The sequence below is a fragment of the Etheostoma spectabile genome, unplaced genomic scaffold, assembly GCF_008692095.1.
Source record: "Etheostoma spectabile isolate EspeVRDwgs_2016 unplaced genomic scaffold, UIUC_Espe_1.0 scaffold00018946, whole genome shotgun sequence".
Taxonomy (NCBI): Eukaryota; Metazoa; Chordata; class Actinopteri; order Perciformes; family Percidae; genus Etheostoma; species Etheostoma spectabile.
The window spans coordinates 207,407-219,932 of record NW_022604580.1 but is presented as its reverse complement, the minus strand read 5'-3'; the positions used below and the strand labels follow the sequence as shown (position 1 = coordinate 219,932).

Here is a 12,526-nt window from a genome sequence, read left to right as displayed (position 1 = left end):
GCAGACATATGCCTCCAAGCTCACCTTCCCTTAGCTGACACATGCCTCCAAGCTCACTTTCCCTCAGCAGACACATGACTCCAAGCTCACTTTCCCTCAGCAGACACATGACTCTAAGCTCACTGTCCCTCAACAGACAGCGGCCTCCAAGCTCACTGTCCCTCAACAGACAGCTGCCTCCAAGCCCACTGTCCCTCAGCAGACATATGCCTCCAAGCTCACCTTCCCTTAACAGACACATGCCTCCAAGCTCACTTTCCCTCAGCAGACACATGACTCCAAGCTCACTTTCCCTCAGCAGACACATGACTCCAAGCTCACTGTCCCTCAATAGACAGCTGCCTCCAAGCTCACTGTCCCTCAACAGACAGCTGCCTCCAAGCCCACTGTCCCTCAGCAGACACATGCCTCCAAGCTCACTTTCCCTCAGCAGACACATGACTCCAAGCTCACTTTCCCTCAGCAGACACATGACTCCAAGCCCACTCTCCCTCAGCAGACAGCTGCCTCCAAGCTCACTGTCCCTCAACAGACACATGCCTCCAAGCCCACTGTCCCTCAGCAGACACATGCCTCCAAGCTCACTTTCCCTCAGCAGACACATGACTCTAAGCTCACTGTCCCTCAACAGACAGCTACCTCCGAGCTCACTGTCCCTCAACAGACAGCTGCCTCCAAGCCCACTGTCCCTCAGCAGACACATGCCTCCAAGCTCACTTTCCCTCAGCAGACACATGACTCCAAGCTCACTTTCCCTCAGCAGACACATGACTCTAAGCTCACTGTCCCTCAACAGACAGCGGCCTCCAAGCTCACTGTCCCTCAACAGACACATGCCTCCAAGCTCACTTTCCCTCAGCAGACACATGACTCCAAGCTCACTTTCCCTCAGCAGACACATGACTCTAAGCTCACTGTCCCTCAACAGACAGCGGCCTCCAAGCCCACTGTCCCTCAGCATACATATGCCTCCAAGCTCACTTTCCCTCAGCAGACACATGACTCCAAGCTCACTTTCCCTCAGCAGACACATGACTCCAAGCTCACTTTCCCTCAGCAGACACATGACTCCAAGCTCACTTTCCCTCAGCAGACACATGACTCCAAGCTCACTGTCCCTCAACAGACAGCTGCCTCCAAGCTCACTGTCCCTCAACAGACAGCTGCCTCCAAGCCCACTGTCCCTCAGCAGAGACATGCATCCAAGCTCACTTTCCCTCAGCAGAGACATGACTCCAAGCTCACTTTCCCTCAGCAGACACATTACTCCAAGCTCACTGTCCCTCAACAGACAGCTGCCTCCAAGCTCACTGTCCCTCAACAGACAGCTGCCTCCAAGCCCACGGTCCCTCAGCAGACACATGCCTCCAAGCTCACTTTCCCTCAGCAGACACATGACTCCAAGCTCATTGTCCCTCAACAGACAGCTGCCTCCAAGATCACTGTCCCTCAACAGACAGCTGCCTCCAAGCCCACTGTCCCTCAGCAGACACATGCCTCCAAGCTCACTTTCCCTCAGCAGACACATGACTCCAAGCTCACTTTCCCTCAGCAGACACATGACTCCAAGCCCACTCTCCCTCAGCAGACAGCTGCCTCCAAGCTCACTGTCTCCAAGCTCACTTTCCCTCAGCAGACACATGACTCTAAGCTCACTTTCCCTCAACAGACAGCTGCCTCCAAGCTCACTGTCCCTCAACAGACAGCTGCCTCCAAGCCGACTGTCCCTCAGCAGACATATGCCTCCAAGCTCACCTTCCCTTAGCAGACACATGCCTCCAAGCTCACCTTCCCTCAGCAGACACATGACTCCAAGCTCACTTTCCCTCAGCAGACACATGACTCTAAGCTCACTGTCCCTCAACAGACAGCGGCCTCCAAGCTCACTGTCCCTCAACAGACAGCTGCCTCCAAGCCCACTGTCCCTCAGCAGACATATGCCTCCAAGCTCACCTTCCCTTAACAGACACATGCCTCCAAGCTCACTTTCCCTCAGCAGACACATGACTCCAAGCTCACTTTCCCTCAGCAGACACATGACTACAAGCTCACTGTCCCTCAACAGACAGCTGCCTCCAAGCTCACTGTCCCTCAACAGACAGCTGCCTCCAAGCCCACTGTCCCTCAGCAGACACATGCCTCCAAGCTCACTTTTCCTCAGCAGACACATGACTCCAAGCTCACTTTCCCTCAGCAGACACATGACTCCAAGCTCACTTTCCCTCAGCAGACACATGACTCCAAGCCCACTCTCCCTCAGCAGACAGCTGCCTCAAAGCTCACTGTCCCTCAACAGACACATGCCTCCAAGCCCACTGTCCCTCAGCAGACACATGCCTCCAAGCTCACTTTCCCTCAGCAGACACATGACTCTAAGCTCACTGTCCCTCAACAGACAGCTGCCTCCAAGCTCACTGTCCCTCAACAGACAGCTGCCTCCAAGCCCACTGTCCCTCAGCAGACACATGCCTCCAAGCTCACTTTCCCTCAGCAGACACATGACTCCAAGCTCACTTTCCCTCAGCAGACACATGACTCTAAGCTCACTGTCCCTCAACAGACAGCTGCCTCCAAGCCCACTGTCCCTCAGCAGACTCATGACTCCAAGCTCACTTTCCCTCAGCAGACACATGACTCCAAGCTCACTGTCTCTCAGCAGACACATGCCTCCAAGCCCACTGTCCCTCAGCAGACAGCTGCCTCCAAGCTCACTGTCCCTCAACAGACACATGCCTCCACGCCCACTGTCCCTCAGCGGACACATGCCTCTAAGCTCACTGTCCCTCAACAGACAGCTGCCTCCAAGCTCACTGTCCCTCAACAGACAGCTGCCTCCAAGCCCACTGTCCCTCAACAGACACCTGCCCCCAAGCTCACTTTCCCTCAACAGACAGCTGCCTCCAAGCCCACTGTCCCTTAGCAGACACATGCCTCCAAGCTCACTTTCCCTCAGCAGACACATGACTCTAAGCTCACTGTCCCTCAACAGACAGCTGCCTCCAAGCTCACTGTCCCTCAACAGACAGCTGCCTCCAAGCCCACTGTCCCTCAGCAGACACATGCCTCCAAGCTCACTTTCCCTCAGCAGACACATGACTCCAAGCTCACTTTCCCTCAGCAGACACATGACTCTAAGCTCACTGTCCCTCAACAGACAGCTGCCTCCAAGCCCACTGTCCCTCAGCAGACTCATGACTCCAAGCTCACTTTCCCTCAGCAGACACATGACTCCAAGCCCACTGTCCCTCAGCAGACACATGCCTCCAAGCCCACTGTCCCTCAGCAGACAGCTGCCTCCAAGCTCACTGTCCCTCAACAGACACATGCCTCCACGCCCACTGTCCCTCAGCGGACACATGCCTCTAAGCTCACTGTCCCTCAACAGACAGCTGCCTCCAAGCTCACTGTCCCTCAACAGACAGCTGCCTCCAAGCCCACTGTCCCTCAACAGACACCTGCCCCCAAGCTCACTTTCCCTCAACAGACAGCTGCCTCCAAGCCCACTGTCCCTTAGCAGACACATGCCTCCAAGCCCCGAGCGGGGAAACCGGTTAAGTGTCTTGGAGCCATTCTGAAAGATCTTCAGAAGTTCGGCAGGGTGATCACCAGCTTCCACTGACAGCGCCGGCTGAAAGCGCTGGTTTGTGGTTTTATGTTTTGTTCTTGTTTTTGTTGTTTTTGCTGTTGCGCTATGTGTATTGATTCATAGCGGGTTGTTGTATTGTTTGTGATCATTTGCTATTTGTTTGAAAACAAAAAGGTTGGTGCTGCACATCGGTTTATTGTGATAACTTGTGGATCTTTGTGGGATTTTGCTTAGACCAAGGCAACAGGTTGGTGCAGCGCAGCTTTTTATTGTGGGATTTGTGATTTGTGAAATAGAGCAGGACAGGTCAAAACCAAAGTACCGCCGTACCTAAAGAAAAAAAATCTTCCCGGGAAGCATAGAATTTGTGAAAGAATGGGCGGATAATTATGGTTTTGATGGAAAGCTCAGATTAGCGTCCGTAAATGGTTAATTAGAGCGAGTGTATGTAGAAGAGAGGGTTGCAGTTAAGGAGAAAAAGAGACGGAAAATACAGCGATTGAGAGAAAGAAAAAAGAGAAAGAATTAAAAAAGGGACCAGCTACAAAATGTGCTGTGAAAGACAAACGTCCAGATACAGAATGTAGACCTACTGTAAAAGACAAAGGTCCAGATGTAGAATGTACTATAAAAGAAAAAGAGTTAAAGAAGGGTCAGGAACCGCGGAGGGCTCGCTGATCCCACTCTGAAGTCCAAACGAAAAGGAAGCAATTTCAAACGGCAGGGGTAAGTTGAAGTTTTATTTAAGTTGAACTTTCACATAATTTGAATTGGGTATTGAGACACTTTGTGGGACAGATGCTGACCGTGGTTCCACTGAGGGTATTCGGTGAAAGTCTATCCTCTGTTTTGGGAAATTTGGGGTTGTGTACCAAACAGGAGAAAAAGGTTTTTTTTTTTATTGTCACCCAGGGTGTTTGGTATGACAGGTAAAAAGAGCCAATTAACATCATTTCATCCAATACGGACTAGAACGGGGTGACAAATAGATTTCAAAATCATACAGATAAACAGTCTTCATAGCTGCTTATCAGGATTTTCATCGAAAAGAAATCTATCACAGATATACAGTCATTGTAGCTTAAATGGAGTTGCAGCTGTTTGCTGGTTTTCCTGCAAAGTTTACCGAGAAACCAAACTGGGCCGTATAGTGACGATTATACGTAAAAGTACTTTGGCTGCTTGTTGATTATTTTTGGAAATGGATAACAAGAGCACAAAATCACACGTTTCTTCAGGGCCGGTATTGGATGGAATGATGACAAACCATGGTCCACAGGCTTTAGAATGCTTGGTTTATTAGGACAACAAAACACAGGTTTCCTGAAAATGGTTCTTTAAGTTACAGGTAAACTTAGAATGCTAAAACAGGTTTTAGAAGAAAAAGAAAAATTATTGAGAGGGGGAAAGACGATTAGCACCCAAGATCTGATTCAAATAGAAGAAAAACAAAATAATGTTTTAGTCAGTGGATGAAAGAAGCCACTCGTAGTGAAAGGAAACAGATAAAAACAAAAACAAACTAGTAACTAAGGAGGGAACAGGTAATGCTGTTGAAACACAGAAAGGAGATATGAACACTGTCACTAATGCATTTTTCCCTCTATCCGAGTCTTAAAGATGCCGATCAGCTGCACCACCACCCTACCCTCCTCCAACATCCAGGCCGAAGGGAGAAACACCGTCCGTGTCTCCCCCAGAAGCAAGTGTAACCAAGGTCAAAAATCTATATTAAAAGAGCTGAAACTTTATTAAGAAGTCAATTCATTCAATTGTCTCGAAAACAATTAAATTGAGGTAAAGAGAAAATAAATGGGAAGTTTATTTTGAAGGAGAGGAGTTGGAGACGTGCTCTCAGCCAATCAGGAAGAAGCCCGGACTGTTGACCTGCACGGAGCAGAGTTCACTTCCTTTTTGAGCTGCTGGGAGAACGTAGCAAAACCCTCGTGTTGAACGATACCTACCTTGTGAATATATATTGACAAAAGTTGCTAAAAGGGATTAAAAACCGCTTGAGACGGTCTAGTGGGGAGCCCTGGACCTTTGGGCGTGCAGTTGGAGAGACGTGACGCCTCCCTGATGAAGAAACGCATTGGTGAGCGATTGTTCTACCATGTTAAGCGTTAGCCGCTAAGCGCTAGCCGCTAATGCTAGCGCGCATGAAGCGCTAGCTGAGATGCTAACTAGCACAATGTCAGACACCATTCACAAGCGCTAGAACCATTAGCTGGTTTAGAACTGCAAACTTAATTCAGCGTTGTGCAATATGTTGCATAATTGTTATAAATTTGACTGTGTTGATTTAGCACTTAAAGCATCTGTGTAATCTGTGCACTTTGAGCATATTAAGATATGTTTTAATTATCTTTGAGTGTTATATTTTATTTGAGATGTGTCTAAGCATGCCCTCATATGTCAGAGGGTACACAGACTGTTTTCAGCATACTAGTATGTTATTTTGTGTTCTAAATATTTTGTGTAAGTGATACTTTGATATGATATTGAAAAGGTTTTTCAATAATTACCTCTAGGAATATTGTGAGGATGGTTGTTACCAATATGGTAATTTCATGTTACAATAATTGTTCAGTTAACATGAATTATATTCTACAGTTCATGATTGAAAGCTAAAAACAAATGTTCTGACCTTACTCACTGTAGGTCAGGTTTTTTTGTTGGACCCTGTTGAACCTTTGATCTACCTGGAAGTTGGAGCCTGGATTGAGACTTTGATGGCGAGCCCCAGCCCAGTGGAGAACTAGAGATACGGCGCCTGCAGGATTTAGCACCTCATTTCACACACACACACACACGCATACCAACTGCGCGGTAGGACAAACCTTTCACATTCACAGTGGATTGAACTGAACCTGATTTGAAGTGATTGAAAACAGAAACTCTGAACTTTAAATCACAGCTGTGGGGACTTGGTTATATTTTATTTTTTTACTTACCCGGGTAAAATTTTGTGTAATCTGATAGTGTAATTGTTATGTTGTTTATGTTTTTGGCTTATCCTTCTCGTCTATAAATTAAAAGAGAAGCGTCTTTGTTTTCTCAAAGCAAGTAAACTGTTGTTGAGTCATTCCTGGTGTATTGTTTGGTTAATTCCTGGGCTCCATAGACGAACATAGAACTTCTGATCTTACTGGCCATAGATATTAATCATATAGAGTAATCCCTTTCTGTTCACCCCCTCTAAAGGGTTACACAAGCGCCAGGAGTGGACCAGATCCCACACAGCACCCCCCTCGCTGCTCTCTCTCTACAAGCAGCCACGGTCTCTCCCCCACCTATATCTGACAATAACAGCAGCATCGGGTACCATCATCCAATGCTACAAATCAGCTGAACAAGCTGAAAAGAAGAGAAACAGAAGAAAAATAACTTTGACAGTTTCAACGTTGGCTGGAGGGAGGGGGCAAAAGCAGAGGCAAAGCGAGAGGAAAAGGCAGAGGACGAGGTGGAGGGCAGAGGCCAGCAGTGAACCGAGACACATGTCTCAACTGTGGAGGAAGAGGTCACTGGGCAGGCAAATGCCCATCCCCAAAACAAGAAGGGGAACGACAACAGAGGGGTCCACCAGCAGGGGATCACACCTACAGCCAGCAAAGGGCGGATGAAAGGGAGGAGGTGAGGGAGAGTCTGAGCCAGTCTGCACCGGATAAGGGAAGTAAAAATGCAAAAAACACACACTAACTAATCTGCTTGCAATGAAGTAAATGCTTTCACACGCTACAGCCCATAAACATCACACTCTTCCACACACGATAGGGAGAATTCTAGACGCAATATTGTAACCTAGGGGAGGAAAACTTGTAGAAGGTATTCCTACTTATGCAATGTTTTTATCTGAGGTGTATGAATTGGCTACTACACTGAAAAAAATAACATGTTGGATTAACTTAATTCAATAGTGGACATTGGTTGCACACAGTTGTTTTGCTTTGGCAGCAGATTAAACAATTGAGTTAAATTAACACAAGGTATTCATGTTCAATTCACCTGTGTATTTTGTGTTGATACAGAGTGATTGAAACATGTTTTGATAAAGTAATTTGTGCTCTTGGAACATTTTAATCCTTCACAATTTCATCACGTTATTTCAACACTATTCAATAATTTTTACTCCAATACTATTTGGTCACTTAAATACTACAAATTTTTTTCATAATATATAGTAGTATATTCTAGTGTCAATTACACTATTTTTTTGGCACTAAAACAGATTGTATTGTTCTCTAAAGATGGTTGCCTGTAACCACTAGTAACCTTTCAAAAGAAAATGTCTAATTTCACTGCAGTGACAATAGGTAAAGAATTGAACTGACATTACTGTTTTACTGTAAAACAATTCAACAGTGAACAAGTAACGTCAGTTTTTCAGTGTTTTACCAACTCAGTCACAATGGAAACTGGACATTTTTCTTTTGAAAAAGGTTTCTGACAACCATCTTTGAGAAGAACAATACAAACATAATGTTCAAGGTCTCTATTGTCGAGATTAAATTAAGTAACAATTGTAATTTAACACTTCAATGTAACTATAAAACAGATTTAAAATGCAAAAACATGAGTTACCATTCCAGCAATCATTTATTTTAATGTCTAATACCTTTCTATTAACGCTCTTTATCATTAAAATGACCCATTTTTACCAGTTGCATTTGCAGTTGCAAAACCTTTATTCAAGAGCCCAAACTTCCAACACTCACAAAGAATCTGGTCATTAACTGACATTCAAGGTTTAAGTGTCACTTACAGACACAGGTAAATATTTCAAAAATGTTACGCTGCCTTCAGTCCGGCCATGAATTCATCCTGTACATACATTGGCTTGCATAAGCATAAACCATCTCTGGTCCCACAGGTAGGGGCTGCACACAAAGAAAAAATGTTCCCTATAAGAGCCAAGTCTGAGTTGTATTCTTAGAAGTATTAAAACTCTTTACTGCAACTTAATTAACCTAAAGATCCGGTTTCACACGGCCCTGATGGCAGTATTCAGACTGTGTACAGTTCTCAATCCCTTCACCTGTAAGACAGATAGAAACTAAGACTGAAGAATGCTGCCAATCAGAGTCTTGTAGAGGGGAAAATAACTGGCCCGTCCACATGGCCGTAAAGGAACGAACACTTGGCCTCACGTGCACAACAACAGTGAGCTCTCCTTACTGGAGGAGGTCTGTCTTTAAGCTCTGGGCTTTCCTTGAGAGTTAAGTCACATCCAACTCCATTAAAACCTTTTGAATCCCTTCAAAAGTGTAGCGGAGCTGTAACGGATACCTCATCTTCAAAGAGTAACAAAGTCCAAACAGCAAGGCTGTTGATGGGCCATGCTGTCCAAATCTTGAAGAACCACCACACCCTCGATGATGATGCCAACATCAGAAAAGTCATTGCCTGGCGTCTGTTTGGTGACGTAAATTCCCACTGTCGTTTTCATGATGGCACTCAGCGCAGTGGCCTCAGTCATGTCCTGGTTAAAGATAAAAACATTTCTTGAAGCTTTAAAAATAAATAAAAATAAACTGATTGCATTTGAATGCAGCAATTGCTAGGAGCCTTCAATCTTTACAAACTAATGTAAAGATTGAATTTTCATCTACATTTTTTCTGGAACTTGTTTTCATGTTCTTGGATTTTTATCATTAACCTGGATTTATCCAAGTCCCAATTCTGCCCTTGTCAGATGAGGGTCAGTGTAGTGTAGAAAGATGGTGGAATTTTCCTTCTTTCAATAAATTTGAATTGTTTGTCACACTGCCTTATTCCCTAATGTAAGAGACAATGTGTCAGAGGGGTCAAAATAGGTTGTTTTTCACTTTCATAATGGGGGACTTTGGAGAAAAAGTGGACTGTTTTGACCATTTGTTATAATCTCACCGTGTACTCCCGCTCCAAGACGTCGGGATTCTCATTCAGATAGATGCAGTCCTTTAATGTGGGACTCCCTTCTGGCATCAATGTCATCCTTAAGAAATAAAACAAAGAAAATAAAGATTATTGAACTCAAATTTTCAGTAGCACAGAAGAAAGTGATCATAGACTGACTTCAGTCAGCATGTGACACCAGTACCTATAAAACAACAGGACTACCTGTTTGGACTGGACTTTATATCATCTCCAGGGATGAGATGTATATACATATATGTTTTTTTATATTTGAAGAAAAAAAATTCTCACAGTGGGACAGTGAATGCATGATTAAAATGTCAGTAATCAGTAATCAGTACTCACAGGTAAAGGGAGTTGCGCTCAGCAATGCCTGCATATACATCTTATACTGACCTAATGCAATGCAGATCCACTTTATAGTTAAACAATGTAGAGTTGAAGGTTCTTACTATCATCATGGCAGCTATGACTTTCAGCTTTTTTCCCTGCTCCCCGGCCGCTTTGCAAACACTTTGATTGTAGAGGCATGGCTGGGATGCTCTTAAACTCTGCGTTTATCTGAAACATGAAAATATTTTCACAGAATTTAGAAGACATTTCTAACATCAAATCTATACCTGCCCGCCATATCATGGCGTGTACTGTGCATGGTTAATCATCTGGGCTCTGCTATGGAATATTTGAAACACATCCTAATAAAGTCAAGCATTACTTTCACACATCTCATTACACAACTAGTCAAGGCAGAAATTTTTTATTACCTCCGTTGCATCAAAAAGGGCGGTTGTTTGAAATTTGCAATCCGAGAACACTCACGTTACAACCTCATTAAACTTCTAGCCCTATTCATTGTGAAAGTGGAAACAACGAAGGATTCAAAATTAGGGTAAACACGGTTCAAGCAGGCCACATTTTAATATTTAAAATGTATATTTATATACAAAATTAAGAGCAAATACAACGTCCTGGTCTCACCACAAAAACTTGAGCCCACGATCCATCAACTGACTCCAGGTGAAATGCAGAGTTGAGTTTGTCTGTCAATCTGCAGCAAAACAGGAAAAAATAATCTAGTCATTACAAAACTATATTTCAAGAAACATACATTAGGTGTACACTCACTGGCAACTTTATTTAGGTACACTGCATACAACATTGTAAAATATCAAATAATGAATGTGATTATTGCCTTCTCTAATGTGAACAGAGACTAACCATGTTCCATGTTCAAACACTGGGCTGACCGTGCAAAGCCAGCAGCTTGTGTCCCAAAAAGAGTTGTGTAGGCTACGTCAAGTAGTGGCAGGCCACCACTACGTGGTTATTAGGCTCCTACCGCTGCTTTACACAGAGCAGACCGTTAATGTGTTTTTTTGAATTTCCTCTCCGTCTGCTCATGGTCCCATTGCACGGTGTGTGTGTGTGTCGTCGCTAACTTAACGTCGCTGATAACGTTAGCTAAGGCTGCTCGACGGCCAAATCTTACTAACACTACGGTCACGGTGCAATTTACACACAATGTAACTGAACAGTCAGTTGGCAAACCAATACTAACAGAAACAGACTAATGAACACCGCAAAGTTAAATGTAAGATGAACGGCTCCCGCGCAAAAAACTAGCTAGCTAATTCAAATAAAACATGGTGATAAAATAGCGCGAGCAAAGAAACTCACGGTGCCTATTTAACGTTACGTAGTAACTCTCAAGACATTAAACTACATTTGGCTGAGCTTTATCAACAGTATTTAATTAGAAAATCCATATACTTACCGACCGAATAGTGGCGTGGAGTACAGGACGACGAGCCCTGTGACCGTTACCTGCTTCTTCTGGCAACAATGTAAAGCGCGCCAGACGAGATCACGTGCGGTATCACGAGAATTACATCGCTTCTTTATTGACTCACTTCATGCCAACATGATCTGAACAAATTCACGTACCCTCTTTGCATATTATGTAGTTTCTACACTATAGAGTTACGTTTAACTTTAAAACATGAGTTAATTGTGTTAAATGCATCCAAGACATTTACATAAATCCAAGAGTAGGCCAGTCTCCTTTTTTTCAGTGTATGATCTTAAAGGTGAAGTAGAGTTTTTTGGTTTATTTAGGTGCAACAAATTATGTCCAAAAATCTTTATTTTGCAAATCAAAAGCTTCCTAGTAGAGTAGTTCTTTAAAGGGGTGCAAGTGGAGCTATTGTCCCAGAAATATTTTATCTCCCATGGATGTTTGTACATAGGGGTCTAAATGATTCGGAGCAGGAGAGAAGGGCAAAATGGTTTTTGCTCTCTCCTGTGTTCTGTGAATTGGTTAGGTAGAGATCTAATGTTTGGCATAGGAGTTATCTCAAGCTCCTACAGGTCTCAAGGTTGTGAGATTAGGAGTCACAGCCAGTCTGACTCATTGTTTTCACATGCACACACACACATCTTAGCTGATTTTTTCAGTGGTATATCTCTCTCTGGGTCAGGCTGCAGGCCTGCTGCATGAGGCCAGAGATGTGATTTAACCCCTTGCTGACTTCATGTCAGAACTAAACTTACATTCCACTTATTTTGTCTCATCAGAAACAGAGGACGTTTGTTGAAGATTTTTTTTCAAAGAAGATACAGATGAGCTTGAGTTTGCTTACATATACTGGCATGAATATAGATGTGCAGTAGAAGTAACCTTGATAAGAAGAGAATGTTTTACAGAATCCAGCCCTCATATGCTCATGCTCAGCACACCACAGTGTAGAAGAGGACACTGGTGACCACAGACCACAGATGTTCTACCAGTCTGTGGTCACCAGTGTCCTCTTCTACACTGTGGTGTGCTGGGGGGGCAGCATATCAAAGAAGGACACCCACAGGCTGGATAAACTGATCAGGCGGGCCGGCTCTGTGGTCGGCATGAAGCTGGACTCACTGGTGACGGTGGCAGAGAGGAGGACATTGGACAAACTGCTGGACATTACTGAAAATGCCAGCCACCCCCTGCACACCGTCATCAGCACCCAGAGGAGCCGGTTCAGTGGAAGGCTGCTCCTTCCCAAG

The 12,526-nt window shown here is 44.5% G+C and overlaps 1 long non-coding RNA gene across 1 annotated transcript; it reads right to left on the bottom strand.

Annotated features, from left to right (window-relative positions):
- Positions 1-7,931: 7,931 nt before the first annotated feature.
- On the bottom strand, positions 7,932-11,522 carry LOC116683362 (uncharacterized). Its single transcript, XR_004330545.1, has 6 exons — positions 11,256-11,522; positions 10,460-10,529; positions 10,246-10,326; positions 9,934-10,042; positions 9,473-9,560; positions 7,932-9,065 (listed from the first exon to the last, which is right to left on the bottom strand). It is a non-coding gene; the product is annotated as an uncharacterized LOC116683362 (long non-coding RNA).
- Positions 11,523-12,526: the final 1,004 nt, after the last annotated feature.